General features: G+C 29.6%; 1 protein-coding gene and 1 long non-coding RNA gene across 2 annotated transcripts in view; one reads left to right on the top strand and one right to left on the bottom strand.

Annotated features, from left to right (window-relative positions):
• Positions 1 to 17437, bottom strand: part of Dscam4 (Down syndrome cell adhesion molecule 4) — a 253476-nt gene that overhangs the window by 105097 nt on the left and 130942 nt on the right. The window lies entirely within an intron of this gene.
• LOC143200735 (uncharacterized) lies at positions 10367 to 10873 on the top strand. The gene is made up of 3 exons (XR_013006799.1): positions 10367 to 10445; positions 10508 to 10675; positions 10734 to 10873. It is a non-coding gene; the product is annotated as an uncharacterized LOC143200735 (long non-coding RNA).

The following is a 17437-nucleotide window of genomic DNA, read 5'->3' as shown; positions in this document are numbered from 1 at the left end:
TTATAACCTGTACTATTTGATTTACTTCAATACTCAACACCGAATTTTTTCTGAGAATTATATTGGTATATTATTAATGAAATTCAATATTTTTGTGTTTTTTTTGTTATAGTCACCATGCCTATTGTAAATAATTTTTTATAGCTTCTTTTTTACTGGCGCGATTTCTTGTAAAACGGCGGGTTTCAATTTGTATCCCTAATAATATCCATATATCTTGTACACATCTTTAAAACACAATATACCGACATATATATTATTTAAGAAAATGGAAACAGAATCGGTATCGCTATAAGTTGAAATATACCCCGAAAAGCCATTCAATATTCCCGATAAATATTGAAATCTCGTAATATTTGCGAATTTTAAAGCTCCGTCGAACGGGCCGCTGGCGAAAAGCCGATATCGACGTCAAAAACTAAATTCATTCACTCTCTACCTTCCATTACACTGCCCGTATTGATTTTACTATCAGCTTTAGTGATGCCACGCTTCATGAATAAATGTAATTCATCAAAAATCGTTGGGGAGGTCTGGCTGCCTGTTATGCACAACGACACGATTACAGCGATGCAAATTGTTGCATTATTTTTAGGGTTGAATTAAATTTTGAATACTTTTTTCAAACAATCTTTAAATAAAATAAGTGACGCTTTCTATGGTGAGTTATTGTTATAGTAATAATTGGAAGTAGTGAAAGCGTAGTTATAAAACGTGACGATTATAATATATTAGGCGTTTCAGGTATTACGAATTATTTTTTCTATGTCAAACGGTAGTTTCACTGGAAAGAATTGGCTCAATATATGTTGATCAAATATTTTTTTATTCTGCACGTTTGGTTTGGTTTGGTTGCAACCTACTGGACCACGCGAAGTACAACAAAGAGACATTTCAGTATATTTTCTCTTCTTTTGCCCAATATCACTTTCATTCTCTAGGAAACAGGCTTTATTTCAGTCGCAATATTTCATTCACCACCTAGTTTGAAACCATCTAATAACCTTTCTATCCTCAATTTATTGTTGTATTCTTTGACATCCTTTCAAATCCTCCTTAACTGCAGTAATTATCAACAATTGACGTGCGATTAGCATCACCGTAAGTTTCTAAAACCGTCTAATGGATTTCAGCACGAGATTTTTTCAATTCAAACGACAAAATACAGCAAATAATTCGATAATATTAAGTGGAAAATCTTTATTTTATGTAGGGAAATATCAAAACCATCGGATTTAACAGTTATATAAGATTTTTTAACAGTTTTTTTTACATTGATACTGAATATTGTTGTCAATGGTTATTAATATAGTTATGCAAGGGCCTAATACAATAATTTTCTCTTAATTAAACTTCGTTTTATTTAGTTATACATGGTTATTGAGAAAGGAAAGATATTATGTGTAAAATTAGTTCAAACTATATATGAACTTAGGAATAAATAGGCAATGTAAAAGCAAACATAGGGAGTATCTTTTTTATTCACAAAATACAGTAACTAATTCGATAATATTAAGTGGAAAATCTTTATTTTATCTAGAGAAATATCAAAGCCATCGGATTTAACAGTTAGATAAGATTTTTTAACAGTTTTTTTCACGTTGATACTGAATATTGTTGTCAATGGTTATTAATATAGTTATGCAAGGGCCTAATACAATAATTTTCTCTTAATTAAACTTCGTTTTATTTAGTTATACATGGTTATTGAGGAAGGATAGATATTATGTGTAAAATTAGTTCAAACTATATATGAACTTACGCATAAATAGGCGATGTTAAAGCAAACATACGGAGTATCTTTTTTATTCACAAAATACAGCAACTAATTCGATAATATTAAGTGGAAAATCTTTATTTTATGTAGAGAAATATCAAAGCCATCGGATTTAACAGTTAGATAAGATTTTTTAACAGTTTTTTTCACGTTGATACTGAATATTGTTGTCAATGGTTATTAATATAATTATGCAAGGGCCTAATACAATAATTTTCTCTTAATTAAACTTCGTTTTATTTAGTTATACATGGCTATTGAGAAAGGATAGATATTATGTGTAAAATTAGTTCAAACCATAAATGAACTTACGCATAAATAGGCGATGTTAAAGCAAACATACGGAGTATCTTTTTTATTCACAAAAAACAGCAACTAGAGAGCAAATTTAATAAACACCTAGTACTTAACTCAGGTGCGACATATACGTATTCTAATTAATTTATCTCATAATTAATTTAGCTCCTATTTCGAAATTTTTACGACAAAATGTATATTAAGAAAGAATGTATATAAGAAATCTGGCATTTTTTATAATTTTCACTTGAAATGTTTAATTAAGTTTTAACTGTTACGGTTTTAATAAAATTAAAAAGTTTTTAAAAGGTCAAATTAGTAATTTGATTTAAAACTAAAATAGCAGTAAATGTTCAACACAAAATACTAAATTTATTATAATTATTAATTTATTTAAATTATTTTAATTTTGTAAATATATTATATAAATATATATATATATATATTTATATACATATATATATATATATATATATATATATATATATATATATATATATATATAATAGGTAAATTGAAAAGTTCCCAGCCTGACAGATAGATGGCGCTACTAGAATTAAGTCCATATGTTGTTTAGTTAGCCCTCAAAAGATGCGTGTATAAATTTGACAGCTGTCGGATCATTAGTTTGTGAATTATAGCATTTATAGTGAAGCAACTTTTGTTATTGTAAAAAAAGTGGATAAAAAGTAATTTTGCGTGTTGATAAAATGCTGCTTTTTGAAGAGAAACATTACAGTTGAATCAAAAACTTGGCTTGATGCCGAGTTTCCGAATACTACTCCAGGAAAATCAACCATCCATTTATATCAAGGATTGGTATGCTAAGTTTAGACGTGGTGAAATCAGCACCGAAGACGGTGAATGCAGAGGACGCCCAATAGAGATTGTTACCGACAAAAACATTAAAAATATACAGAAAATGATTTTGAATGACCGTAAATTGAAACTGAATAAAATAGCAGATACTCTATAGATATAGATATCAACTGAACGTGTATAGAATATCGAGTATAGTATAGAGAATGCTCTGTGCAAAGTGGGTGCCGCGCGAGCTCACTTTTGACCAAAAACAACGACGAATTGATGATTCGAAGCAGTGTTTGAAATCAAGAGTAATAAACCCAAGTTCTTGCATCGTGTTATTAGGGTATATATAACAGGTCAATTGAAAAGTCCCCGGTCTGACACATAGATAGCGCTACTAGAATTAAATCCATATGTTGTTTAGTTAGCCCTAACCCTCAAATGATGCGTGTATAAAATTGCGTCGTTGCATGTATAAATGCACTCAATAACCATGCGTGTATAAAATTGCAAAATTGCATTCAGCAAATACATTGCATGATATTCTATCTACGGAAAACCTTTTTCATTGCCGTTTTTACAACAATGTGGTATTATAAATTTATTGAATGACGAAACACACGTTGGTGGTACTACCTAGGTAGAATTTAGTACTCAAATTTCGTCGATTGATGAAGATGCCTTTATTAGGCGTGATATTTATGCTGTAGCTGTTATCTGGATTATTTAATTACTGATTGAAGATGCGTTTATCGACAAATACTAGCGGACATTTAGCAATCGTTATAGATTCAAACTTTAATGTTCTTCCTTGAGGACACTAACGGTCTACTAACTGGGAAACTTGTTCGGTGTTTCGTGATTTTTCGCTTACCCTATTTTAGTAGGTAAGCATTGGATATTATTGTTAATTTAGAGTGAATTAAATGTTTGGTTGTTAAAAATTCAGATCAGAGTCAGATTTTATCCAATGCAATGTTCAGTCACACCAGGTAAGATGTTTTAGCGGGATGCTAGTTAGTACAATATTTCAGATGATTCTTAGAGATTATTATATATCACTAGTTGTTTTCTATATCTATTTAGTAATTTTCTTTATATATTGTTTTTAAGGTCCGTATACCAAACCAAATTTTAAAACACAGCTTAGTTTTCAAATATATTTCAAGTATCTTAGTTTAAAAGATTTTTGTCTCTTCAACCTCTGGATAAGTCCACTGGATAAGTGTACTTGGACGCTTTTGTAATCATGTAATCTTTCTTAATGCCTATTGCCCTTTGGAAACCTAATATAATACTTGAGCTGAGAAGTCCCGGGTCTAACACATAAATAACGCTGGTTTTGTTGCATCCATCGCTTTTTTAATTTGTACTAACCTTCAGAAGAAAGTTATTAAAATTTCATGTTATTCTACTCGTAAGTTTGTTGAGTTATTTTGCTAAGAGTGACACCATTTTTGTTATTTTCAAAACTATGGATCAAAAGCAATTTTCTGCTTTAATTTTACAGTGATTCTTGATGGGAAAAATACCGTTCACGTGAAACAGTGGCTTGAAAAGTTTTATAGGAACTTCGCTTTATCATAAACAACAATAAAACCTAGGTTTGCTGACGTCAAAGGAGGTCGTAGAGACACCAATGATGTAGAACGCAGTGGACGTCCAAATAGGTGAATCGGATGAAAAGGTTATAGCCTTGGTATCTTGGGACGTGCATGGTGTAATATTCATCGACTCTCTTGACGATCTTGAGGAGGGAAATACCATCAACAGTGAATATAATATAGCGTTATTGAGGCGTTTTTCCGAAATTGCAAGGAATTGGTTGGCAAAGAAAAAAATATTGTTTCATCAAGACAAGGCACAGTGTCACAAGTCAATTAAAACAATGACGAAATTTCATGAATTGAACTTCAATTTGCTTCCACTTCCACCGTATTCGCCAGAGGTTTTCAGCGATTACTGGCTGCTGTCAGACCTTAAAAGTATTCTGTGGTAAGAAATTTCGCTCTAATGAAGAGGCTATCGCTGAAACTAAGGCTTATTTTGAAGCAAAAGATCAATCGTTCTACAAAAGCGGTACTGAAATATAGAGCGGCGCTGGGATTATTGTGTGACTCTTAATGGAGATTACGTTGACGAATTAAGCCAATTTTGTACATTTAAAATGCGTTTTTTTTATTACACGCAAGATTTTTCAGCCCATATATGTCACCATTCCTAATGGACCACTGGGTATTACTAATACTGCGAAGAACTTCTTTTGGATTTGAATTGAAGTTAGAATGATGCCAATATTGGATGTATTTCTGCAACCCCATAATTGCAACCCCACACCTTAGTTCAGTTTAGTTAAAAGTTAGTCGATTCAAATCCGGAAACCAAAATTTCCATTAGATATCTTGTTGACATCACTAACTTATCATTAAGTATTATGCGTTCTCTGCATGTAGTTGTTTGTCTCAACAAATTAAAGGAAAAGCCACCATTTTCAATATTTGACCCATAAAGACCCATACTACCAGCATATCAGTAAGTTTCAGAGTTGTATACAGATACAAATAAAAATATTTACATTTATGTCAATCAATGTGTTCCTATGATTAAATTTCTGTCATGGTCGAGCTGCTCTTATTATTAAATTTTAAAATATAAAAGTGTTTTACTATTTTAATTATGCCTATTGTACGAATGTATCCTTATATATATTCTTGAGTCTCCTTCTTGCCAACGAGGATTATCTGGACTGGACCTACTCCGAACCATGGTCCTCAGCATTAAGGCTAGCGACAGGCCAGTGATCAACTTAGAAACTATCTAAGAGGACATCCGGTGTTACCCAGCCTGGTTACTGATGTTACAGTGATTTTTATTCCTTGTGGGATTTTCAAACAATAACAAATATAAAATACATCCATACCTCAGCAGGATTCGAATCGGCGACTATCACAACGGCGGGAGGAACGTCTTGTCGCCTCGACCACTGCGCCATCCAAATGGCCAATATAGCCTTTTGTTTATTCTACCTTTATTTAGTTTTCGTCTAATATTTAGGTCTTTTTTTGTTACATTATTATTTAGTTTTATAGTACATAAATCGTTTTCCTATTTTAGTTTTACTACTAATTGTACGCATGTAGATAGTATTTATATTTATTTTTTGTTATGTATTATACGTTATATATCGTTGAGTATGGAATTACGATCGTGTACCTGTCAAATCTTCCGATAAATATTTTAAATATCGTATATCCTTAGTGGCTTATCTTATATATTAATATGCCTTGGGTATTGCCATCATGACAGTAAAGTTACCATCAATATTTATGAAATATTGTTGACGTCAAGCCACGGATATATTTTATCTTCGTGCTTGTTCGTAGGTAATAGTATAAAATCTAACAAAGGAAACTATCCTCGTCATGCAAGTAACTAAGCTGAATAACACCGAATATCTTTTGGGATGGTCTCCAGGTGTTAGGATACAGTAAATGGAAGGTAATTTCAGTATAGCACATGCACATTTTTTATTTGAACTAATATTCTGAGAGAACAAGGGCTCTTCTGGTAGTAATATATTTTTCTTTCAAATGAAATGAATTTAAAAAGCAATAATCAAATTATTGTAAAAGTCAAGGAGCACATTTAAAGTCTAGTAGAAATAGTAATATGAAAATGTACCATTATTTTTTTCTGAAATATTTATTTAAGTATTAATTAAAATGCACATTTTATAAGTGAAAGTATTTTAAAAAGTGAAAGTTGAAAGTGAAAGTAATTTTATTTATCGAGTAAATAAAAATTGGGAAATACTTTTATTAGAAAGTTTTATGGCAAATCCAAAAAAAAAAACTGAGTGAGAAACATATTTACATAAAGACATCGTATTGAAACATTTTTAGAGAAATTTCATAAATAATTATTTATGCTCTTTTATAAAAAATATTCTTTTTTCCTTGTTTGTTTCACTACTTTCAGGGTAATAGTTATTAGATCAATAGGGTGTCATTGATGATTAATGTTATATATTTTGTTTATTCGAATCAGGTCATCTCTTATTAATAATATCAATCAATCGTCCTCCACTTCTGTTTCTTACTGCAAAAGCCTGTTTAATTTTTTCCATTATTCTAATTTAACATTCTCTAACTTTCCCTCAACAACTACTAGCAAAAGTGTATAATAAAAATTATATCGTTACTAAAATATATCATGTTTCAAGAAAATATCTAATTTTTGTCAGCTTACAACAAAACAACAACAAACCCCACTAATGCATTCACTGCTGAACTCACTATCTAGCGTTTAGTTGACATACTGAACATTTACTAATCTAAAACGAATTACAACATTAATTACAACAAAATGTGTATAAAATTTGCGATTATTTTTAATATTACGCTTTGTAGAATTGTATAGATATATTGTATATATATTGTTGAATTTCTGTCATACCCTTTGCAGTGTATTTATTTGGACAAAAAGGATAATGCTCTTGTAGTTTCTTTTTATTCTTTTGAAATCTGTAGCTATATCTGGGTAAAATTTTGGGGTATGTTGACTTCTATTTGACGCCCTGGAAAATGTTTTGATACAAATTTGGCAGTTAATATTTCCACTATAAGCAAAAATTGATGCTGTTGGATATTTTGTATTTAAAACTTTAACTTTACCATCCGTACTTACTTTACATATCTTAGTTATACGAAAGAAGATATTTTAAAACCAATGTACGTTACAACACCTAGAATAACACAACAATTTAATTATTATTGTTATAAACTTGTTAATGCATCACAAAATCTAAATTTTTGAATTATTAGATGTTTTCACTCGATCAAAATCAATTTTTAAAATTTTAAAATTTCAAAACGTTTTTTTTTAAACGTTTTCAATTCAAAAACGTCAAATTTTAAAATTGCTGATTATACACACAGTAGAAAAAGATAGAGCAATATAGAATGTTTTAGTCCGAACATTCCCCTCTATACATTATATTATCCAGGTACTCGGTTATCAAGTTAAGATGTAGAACCCTATTTCAGTAAACAGATACATGAGAACTACTAATTGAGTAGTTCTTAATGTACTTACCAAACATTATTTTATTTTGTTTTAAGGCACCACTATATATTTATGACAATATTGATAACAGATCACTTTAGAACTTTTAAAATATATAGTCATCATTATATTCAAGGATTTTATTATCAGCTTAAATAATAATATGTGCAATAAACAATAACTGGGAATAATAGTAAGCTCATATATCAATGAGGATACGAAGTTATTTATTATTACATCTATGTCGAAGAGAACCAGTGGTTATGTTATATGATACAGTCGACTCGTTATCCAGATTGGATAGAGATTGACTTGATTTAGCCATGTGGTTAATTAATATGGTTGCAGAAATATTAAGGCAGTTTCATTAAAATACCCATAAAATTACTCAGTTGAATGATATGTTATAGTAACGTCATTCAAAAGGTGTTAATTTACATATCTAAAACATGGTTACATTTAGTCACGTCAACTTTCTGAATTTTTTAGTGACTGTTTTGGGCTCCGAACCACGATCCTCGGTATTAAGCCTACCGACTGGCGAGTAACCAATTTTAGAAATCATCCCAGAAGACATCCGATCTTACCTAGCCAGGTTACTGGCGTGACAGGGATTATTTTCCTTGTCGGATTTTATACTCTTGCCCAGGACAGTCACAAATATTAAACAATCACAAACATAAATTTACGCCCATGTCACAGCAGGATTCGAATCCGCGGCTATAACAACAGTAGTAGGACCGTCCTGTGGCCTTTGCCACTGCGCCACCAGGCCGGCGTTTCTTCCTCAAGAGTCCGCATTATATGGAATTCATTTTATGATAAACATTTCAGCAAGGAACAAATACATATCCATCATTATATGTTATTTTATCATAAATTGATAGATTGTAGAGCAAAGGATGCGAATATGCTTCTTTTTATGTAACGATAATGTTTTGTTTGAATTAAATGTTTGGATAAATGATGATGAATTTAAAAGATAGTTATTAAGTCATTGAGAAACAATTGTGGGTTTAGTATGATTCGTCTGTATAAACAACAGTGATAAATAATAGGTGAATTGAAAAGTCTCTGATCTGACACATAGATGGAGCTACTGCAATTAAGTCCATATGTTCTTTAGTTAGTCCGAACCCTCAAAAGATGAGTGTATCAATTTGATATCTGTCGGATCATTTAACATTTAAAAAATCCACTGATGGATGGATTTTAAACTATTGTAAATCAACGACTAGGTTAGTAACATTGTAGTAAATAGTTTTAAAAAATTGAATGAAAAGTTTTCTCCATTATTGTCAGTCCTAAAATGACGACAACGACAAATATACATGTTATAAATAATATCTGTTAAAATAAATCATGAGCCAAAATTGATTTAAATTTATAATTAGTGTTATTATTGCGATACAACTGTTAAATAATTGAAATTTATTTTTACTCAAATAAATATATATTTCCCATTGTATCATACGACTATATTTCATAAACGTAAATTGGGTTTAAATCAATTATTGTTTTCATGTAATTTGTGTGGATTCATTGATTTAATAAATAATCATAAAAAAACAGAATATGCGTTTCATGGTGTATATCGTATAACCGAAATAACGTGTCATATTTTGCTAATTATATAAATTTTTCTTGCATGGAATATTACAATGGTTTATTACGTTTTTGTGTATGTTGTTCTCTAAATATTATAATATGTTTGTATATAAACTAGATAACCTGGTATGTTTCCTATTACCAATATCTATTTTGTAGATTTTCTTCGGCAAGATCTGATGACGATATTATGGCTGTCAGATAACATGCGATCAAATAAATTTTGGAACATTTTGACTGAGTTATGAGTTAGACGGTACGTTCTTTTCAAGTGGATCCATATGTTGAGTACAGAGTTGAATGAAGCGAACGTTCGGGGTCTGCGCGAGAACCTGCGCAAAGATTCGGCGAAAATCTCTCAAAAAACATTTCACAGTTTTCATCGTTTGGTTTGGAACTCTGTATTCCTTTGTTTTGTTGTCGATGGTACTTGTAGTACTACGGTACCGTCTAATCGTTTTCCAAAGAGTATCAAATTATTGTAACTATGGCCGGTAAATTATAAACAAATTTATGATAAGGAAGAAAATACGAATAATATTGTAATTCAACTTGTTTGAAGTTTAAGGTAAGAATATAACATAAAACTCTTATGTTTATACTGCTTTAGAATTCTATTTAGAAAGAGAATCTCGAAGAGATTTCAAACATTTACAAATCTGTAACGATTACAAAATGATCCAAAATCACCAGAAGATATATTCATTCCCAAGAGAAAAGAATGTATATGTGTAAATTTCACTATGAGTTAGACATAATAAATACCTTAAATTATGAATATTACCTTTATTTAGTGGCACAAAATGTATAAATGTCAAATGTAATCCGTCAATGATAGGGATAGAAATTTTATAAACAGATATGAATTTGTATATACTGCATGATGTATTTTGTAAATATTTTCTCACTATTTTGAAGGTGAAATATTTGTAAACCGGGTTTAAATTATTTCAGATACAATGGCGACACAGTCCTTATAAGAGGATATTATGCTAGTATGTTTTCAAATTATGAAGTAAAAAATAAACTTGCTAACAAGTATATTTGAGACATACTTTGGAAAAATTTAAGGAGTAACACCTTGAAACTAGTGATACATCTGCTGTCTAAACAATAACACAGGTAAGTGACTCTTTTCTCTGAAACTACTGTGTTTAATGACTTTTACTTTTTATGTTAGGTCGAAGATATGGTTCTTTTTGGAAAGAAGCTAAGAAGCGATTGTTGAGTATTGTGCGTTTAATGGGTGGTTATTTTTATATATTGAGGTGATCGTCACATTTTAAAATGTTTGCATTGTTCGATGAATTAAATAAAATTAGTTGGCAAACTTAATATTTTCATGCTGTTAATAATTATTTAGGTTATTATTAGACATCTTTTCTCTCCCAAATTGTAAAATACATATTATTTCACAAATTTTGTACTATGGAGAGTATTAAAAAATTTAATTCCCTTCGATGAAAGACAAGAAAAACAATTCCTAATTTCGACACGTTTTTTGTAATTATCATTTTCAAAATAGATATCAAAGTTAATTATTATTTCAGATATGATAATAAGATTCCTGCAAGTAAAATATAAATACTTTAATTATTCGTGTTTTTATGGGGTTTTTATATAATTATATGTATTATTATTATTAATCATTAATAGATATAAAACACATATTTATCATTCAAGGACATCTTTATAGTAATAATTAAATAACGAGGAAAAACAGAGTTATTTTCTCGAAACCAAAACATACGTCATTTATAATCCAGCCAATTTTTCCCACGTTCGCTCAAATTCATTGGCCAGATCCGCGGCTCTTGGAACAGCGTTCTGTTTGTCGCCAAGCGCTGAAAGTCATTGTGGCGAACGCTGGAATTAGGCAAAGTGCCTGCGCACTAAAACCAATTTTGAAATTCGCTCCGAATGCTCAGGTCTATAGCTACCAATAGAGTCAATAGATTATATATATATATATATATATATATATATATATATATATATATATATATATATATATATATATATATATATTCATTTGACTTGATGTCAGTTAATTTGCTGTGTCATCTTGGGTTTTTACTGAGTGGAATAATCGCTCTTTATTGGATTTGAATCCCTTGTCTCGTCCAAACATAATCAAATGCCTGCAAAATTCTTCAAAACATTAGTGATAATAATAAGAGGGTTTATAACCTTTGGCTTTGGCGCTTTGCTTGTTTTGATTACGTTTTAGGCTTCATTAGAAACAGATTAGCTCTTTAATCGACAACTTCGAACATAAACGAGATTGGTGTACTTCCTTACATGCAAAATTCGTAAGAGAAGTAAGTATTGATACTATTAAGTATTAAGTTGTCGGTAATTTTATTGGAAATATTTTTATTGTATTGCAGCTGCACTGATTATTAGTAGTAAAATTTCTCATAAAAAAATGAAAACAATATAGTGTTGGATCCACCGAAAATAAACCATTTACATACCTTGATGTTAGTTCTATTCGAGATTATAAAATTTATGAAATGCATAGAAACAATGAGCAGATTTTTCAAAACAAACACAGTTTAGTACAATTATATCAAAGATAACTGTTATTCTATAAAGTGTCCGTAAAAAAGTGAGGGATATGCTCTTTGTGAGATATAAGTCATTCCTCTCTACTATACTAGTTAGCCCAAGAGGTCTAACGGAGCTTTTAGCTTAAAAATTAAAATTGATTAAAAGCATAAATTAACTCTTTATGAGATATAATTTAGATAGCACAATTAGAATTAAATCCATATGTTTTTTAGTTAGCCCTAGCCCTCAAAAGATGCGTGTATAAATTTGACAGCTGTCTGATCATTAGTTTATAAAATATAGCATTTTGAGTGAGGCAACTCTTATTATTGTGAAAAAAAAAAGAATAAAAAAGGAATATCGCGTGATAAAATATTGCTTTATGTTAATTAAAAGCATATGAATTAAAGAATACAGTTGAAGCAAAAACTTGGCTTGACGCCGAGTTTCCGGACACTGCCCCAGGAAAATCAACCATCAAGGATTGGTATGTTAAGCTTAGACGTGGTGAAATGAGCACCACGTCTAAGCTTAACAGTGAATGCTAAGCTTAACAGCTGAACAGTGAGACAGTGAATGCAGTGGACGCCGAAAAGAGTTTGTTACCGACGAAAACATTTAAAAAAACCACAAAATGATTGTAAATGACCTTAAATTGAAATTGAATGAAATAAGACATTCTAAAGATATCAACTGAAAGTGTACATCATATCATTCACGAATATTTGGGTATGAGGAAGCTCTGTGCAAAGTGAGTGCCGCGCGAGCTCACTTTTGACCAAAAACAACGACGAGTTGATTATTCGGAGCAGTATTTGAAGATGATCAAGCGTAATAAACCTGCGGCGATATATTATAATGGATATCTCCATCATTTCACTCCGAAAGTCCAATCGACAGTTATCGGAGTAGACTGCATACGATGAACCCGCTCCAAAGCGTGGGAAAGCGCAACAGTCGACTGGCAAGTTTTTGGCGTCTGTATTTCGGGATGCGCATGGAACAATTTTCATTGACTACCTTGAAAAAAGAAGGACCATCAACAGCGACTATTAAATAGCGTTATTGGACAGTCTGAAGGACGAAATCGCCGGAAAACTGCCGCATTAAAAAAAACAAAATATTCTGAATGAATTGGTGACTTCTTGGTGAATCAACATTTTCTTTCTAATTGCTCCAGGAAATACCACAAGTGGTTTGGAAGAGAGTTCAATATAGATGCAATAAAATAACTCTAACCTACACACTATTGTGGCGTTTTTATTGATAGTTGTTAAATTCCTTCGATAATATTTGTATTAGGAGATGTGCTATGGGGTTAATATAAATTATGTTTTATAAATGTTTTCTTTCAGTATTGTATTTACCTTGTTAAATTAAATAAAAGTTAAATGTGCCTTCTTTGCGACGTTTTGACATCATAAATTTAAATTGGCGGGTTTACTGTCTTATTGAATATGAAATATATCCTGACTAAGGATTTGTTCGGAATCTGTAAGGAATTGTTACTAATAATGAGGTCATTGTAATGGATAATTATTTTAAGATGGCTGTTAAAATGAGTATCCATTACAATTGCTATAACAGTAACTATAGCAGTAACCGATGTATCGCATTTTGCACAGTAAATTGTTCATTATTTATCAAAAATACCGAACGAAAAAAAAATGAAACTCTTGAATATTTAATATCATGTTTATTTGTATTATATAACTGAGTATTATTTATTTGTAGTAAAGTTATAAAGCCTTGAGGTATACGTACAGTACGAAAATACAAAAACAGATCGATCATGCTTTTTGAAGAGCGTTTCATATTTTATATTTATTTCATATATTATTTAACTGGATATATGAGCTTTATCCGTAAATGTCGCTTATGTTTCTTGAAGAACTTAAATACTATATAAACGTGCTGAACTTTAAGATGGGAAGTTTATAAACTATATTTAGAACGAAAACTGTTTTTGAACATAGATTATTGAAATGTAAAATATTATTTACGACGCTAAAAATAAATTGATATAAACAGGCATAGAATATTAAGCAGTTTGGTACTTGAATGTTTATATTAAACTAGCTGACATGGAAAACTTCTTCCCTGCTTAGAATCAATTTTTGTTGTGTTACTTTTAAATTTAAATTTCTTTAATGTTATTATTAATAAGCATTAATTGTAGTCATATTTACTTATAAGAGGCATGTAAAAAATATATCAGGAAACATATAAAGATATATATGTCTTCATATAAATTATTACTGATGAGTTTGTATCATTTTCTACAATTTCTATATAGTTCTATATTTTTGGCTATGAAGAAATAGGTCTGGTGTTTTTCTTGGATTCAATTTATAATACCTACAAATAATTAAAGGAAACATGAAAATGGCGAAGAAGTATCCAGAAAAGGTGTTTTAAATGAATTAATATAGCTCTTGAAAAGTAGTAATCTAAACAATACTTTTTAACTAAAGACGAAGAAGTGTAGCAAAGAAAATGCATCTAACAATTATTCATAATTCGTAGCAAATCCTATTTATATTAGTATTTGCATAACGGAGAACATTTGGTTATGTTTGTTATAATACAAATGTCATCAAACCATTAATTTTTTCATATATTTCCCAGAAACATATCTGAATTGCTGGACAGTAATAGTTTTGGAAGGCAATGAGGTCTCACGTATTATATCGATTTATTATAACATTTGGTCTTCATATGTTGTATGATATAAAGGAATTAACTTGTTGATATATATTTACACATACACATTTTTCCTTTTGCAAGCTGTCATTGCCTTCATTTAATATGAGGGAAAGATCGAAATAAGTAAAAGTATATCCATCTTAGTTGTATTGGATATAAATTCACATTTTTAATTAATATATTGTTATAGTTGTTGTCAATTAACCTACAACTTTTTCTAAAATTGCTTAAAACTAGGCAAACTAAAAACTTAACACAAATATATCTAGGAGAACCCATCGGTTCTTACTTAACTAAGTAATATTCAGATATTCAGTATCACTAGCGTTTCATTAGTGATACCCAAGAGTTGCAAAATTTCTATACTAAGATAAAAGTGCGTCCTTAGATTTCCTAAGTGACAGTTAGTACCTGAAAGTATCGATGTGCCTATAATTCCTATAATATCTGAATATATCTACAATACCTCGTTGGACTTATTAAACTTGTCTGTATAACAAATATACTGCTGTTTATAACTCATATATAAAGTTATATTAAATAAATATATTTGATATAATTAATGTAACACATATTTTATTAAAAATAACATTATTAGAGTTAATTAGATTTGAAAAAAACATATAAGAAACTAGAAAAACCCTTAATACATAGGAATGTACTGTAACATAATAACAATTATAGCGTATATTTTTTATGTACAACACAGACAATTACAGTTCCCCCGAGAGTCATTTATGCGATCCAATATTGAGAAAGTTGTACTGTAAGAAACTATTTTCAAACTCGAATTGGAATAAGTTTTTCCTACAAGTTTTCCAATGATGGAGTATAAAATATGTTCGTCCCAATATATTTTTAAAGGATTTTCTGAATAAGGCAATGAAAACAAACAAACCAATCTTAATTCGCAGTTTAAGAATTCACTTAAGCACTGTTCGCGATAAACACCTTAAAATTTGCTATGAGCCTGAGTCACCATTTCCCAATCTCAACATATTTTACTTTATATCTAGAATATTGCAAGTACCTTTTAAGCTCGCTACAGTAGAGTTGCGGCTTTAAAATATGTGAAGACGTGTTAAGACTTTAAGACATGTGGCTTTAAAACTTTCTTTAAAAAAACTATATTCCTTTTCCATATATATTCTTAGTTATAAAAGTATTAGGTTATAGATATACAACTATATCGCTGGAACATCCTAAAATAAGAGGATAAGAATAAAATTGAACAAGGGAAAGAACATTATATTTCATATTTCTTATATATATTTAATAAACAGGTTTCAGATTATTTAATACATATACGGTTCTAATAATTATTACGCTTAAATGCATGTGCATTATCTCTAATAAAGATAAACGCAAACAACTTCTTATTTAGTAAAAATGTTTGCTAGTATTTCAAAAATATTTAAGAATATTTTCAACAGAGTTTTAATTGTAATGTTTAAACTATGTGTAAAATTTCAAAAAGTGTAATAAATGAATTAATGTAGCTCTTGAAAAGTAGAGATTTAAATAATTCTTTTGAACTAAACACGTAGTAGTGTACCAAATAAATATAATTCAAAATTATTCAGAATTAGTAAATCCTATTTATATCAGCAATTGCCTAACGGAGAACATTTGGTGATGTTTATTATAATGCGAATGTCATCAAACCATTAACTGTTCCATATATTTCCCAGAGGTACATCTGAATTGGTGGACAGTAATAGTTTTGGAAGGTAATGAGGTCTCACGTATTATACCGATTTATAATAACATGTAGTCATAACGTCATATGTTGCATGATGTAATGAAATTATCATGTTGATATCTAAGAAAAAAATACGAAATAAACATGAGTATATCTATCTTAGTTACAATACCTCTTCGGATATATATTAAAACTTGTCAGTATAACAAATATATTAATATTTTCCACAATTGGCATTTAAAATTATATTAAATAAATATATTTAATATAATTAGTATAACATATATTTTATTAAAAATAATACTATTAGTATATAAATAATAATATATAAAATAAAGTATTAGTATATAAAATAGAACTTTTAACATAAGAATATACTGTAACACAATAACATTTATAGCGTATATTTTTTATGTACAACACAGACAATTACAGTTCCCACGGGAGTCATTTATACAATCCAACATTGAGAAAGTTTAAGAAACTATTTTCAAACTTTGTGCTTCAAGTTTTCCCGGATTTAGCTTTCTACAGAAAAAAAGCCTAGTCTTGCGATAAAACTAACATTAGAAAGGAAATTATTTTATACATTATAACAAAGTTTTGTGTAAATATAACCAACATTTAAAATAATATTTATAATATCTTTTGATATATTCATCGAACTTATATTATTTAGTCACAACCTTTTATATTTTACTGTAGTATAATGGAAATCTTCTGTCAGGTTATTTTCCTTTTAAATTTATGATTAGCAAAATTATGGGACATAAAAGAATTTCGACTGTCTGAGCTGCCTGTCTCAAGAAAATAATAAAATTGTATTGTTTTTGGAAAGGAAATTGTAATGTTTAGTCACATAAATATTAATAAGAATTTTATAAAATTTTGTAATATGTGGAGATCAAAATTAATTAATTTAC

This window comes from Rhynchophorus ferrugineus, unplaced genomic scaffold, assembly GCF_030347505.1.
Source record: "Rhynchophorus ferrugineus isolate W39M unplaced genomic scaffold, kcgeb_rfMv2 rfM8, whole genome shotgun sequence".
Lineage (NCBI taxonomy): Eukaryota > Metazoa > Arthropoda > Insecta > Coleoptera > Curculionidae > Rhynchophorus > Rhynchophorus ferrugineus.
The sequence above is the reverse complement of the archived record's forward strand: the minus strand, read 5'-3'. Positions and strand labels throughout refer to the sequence as shown.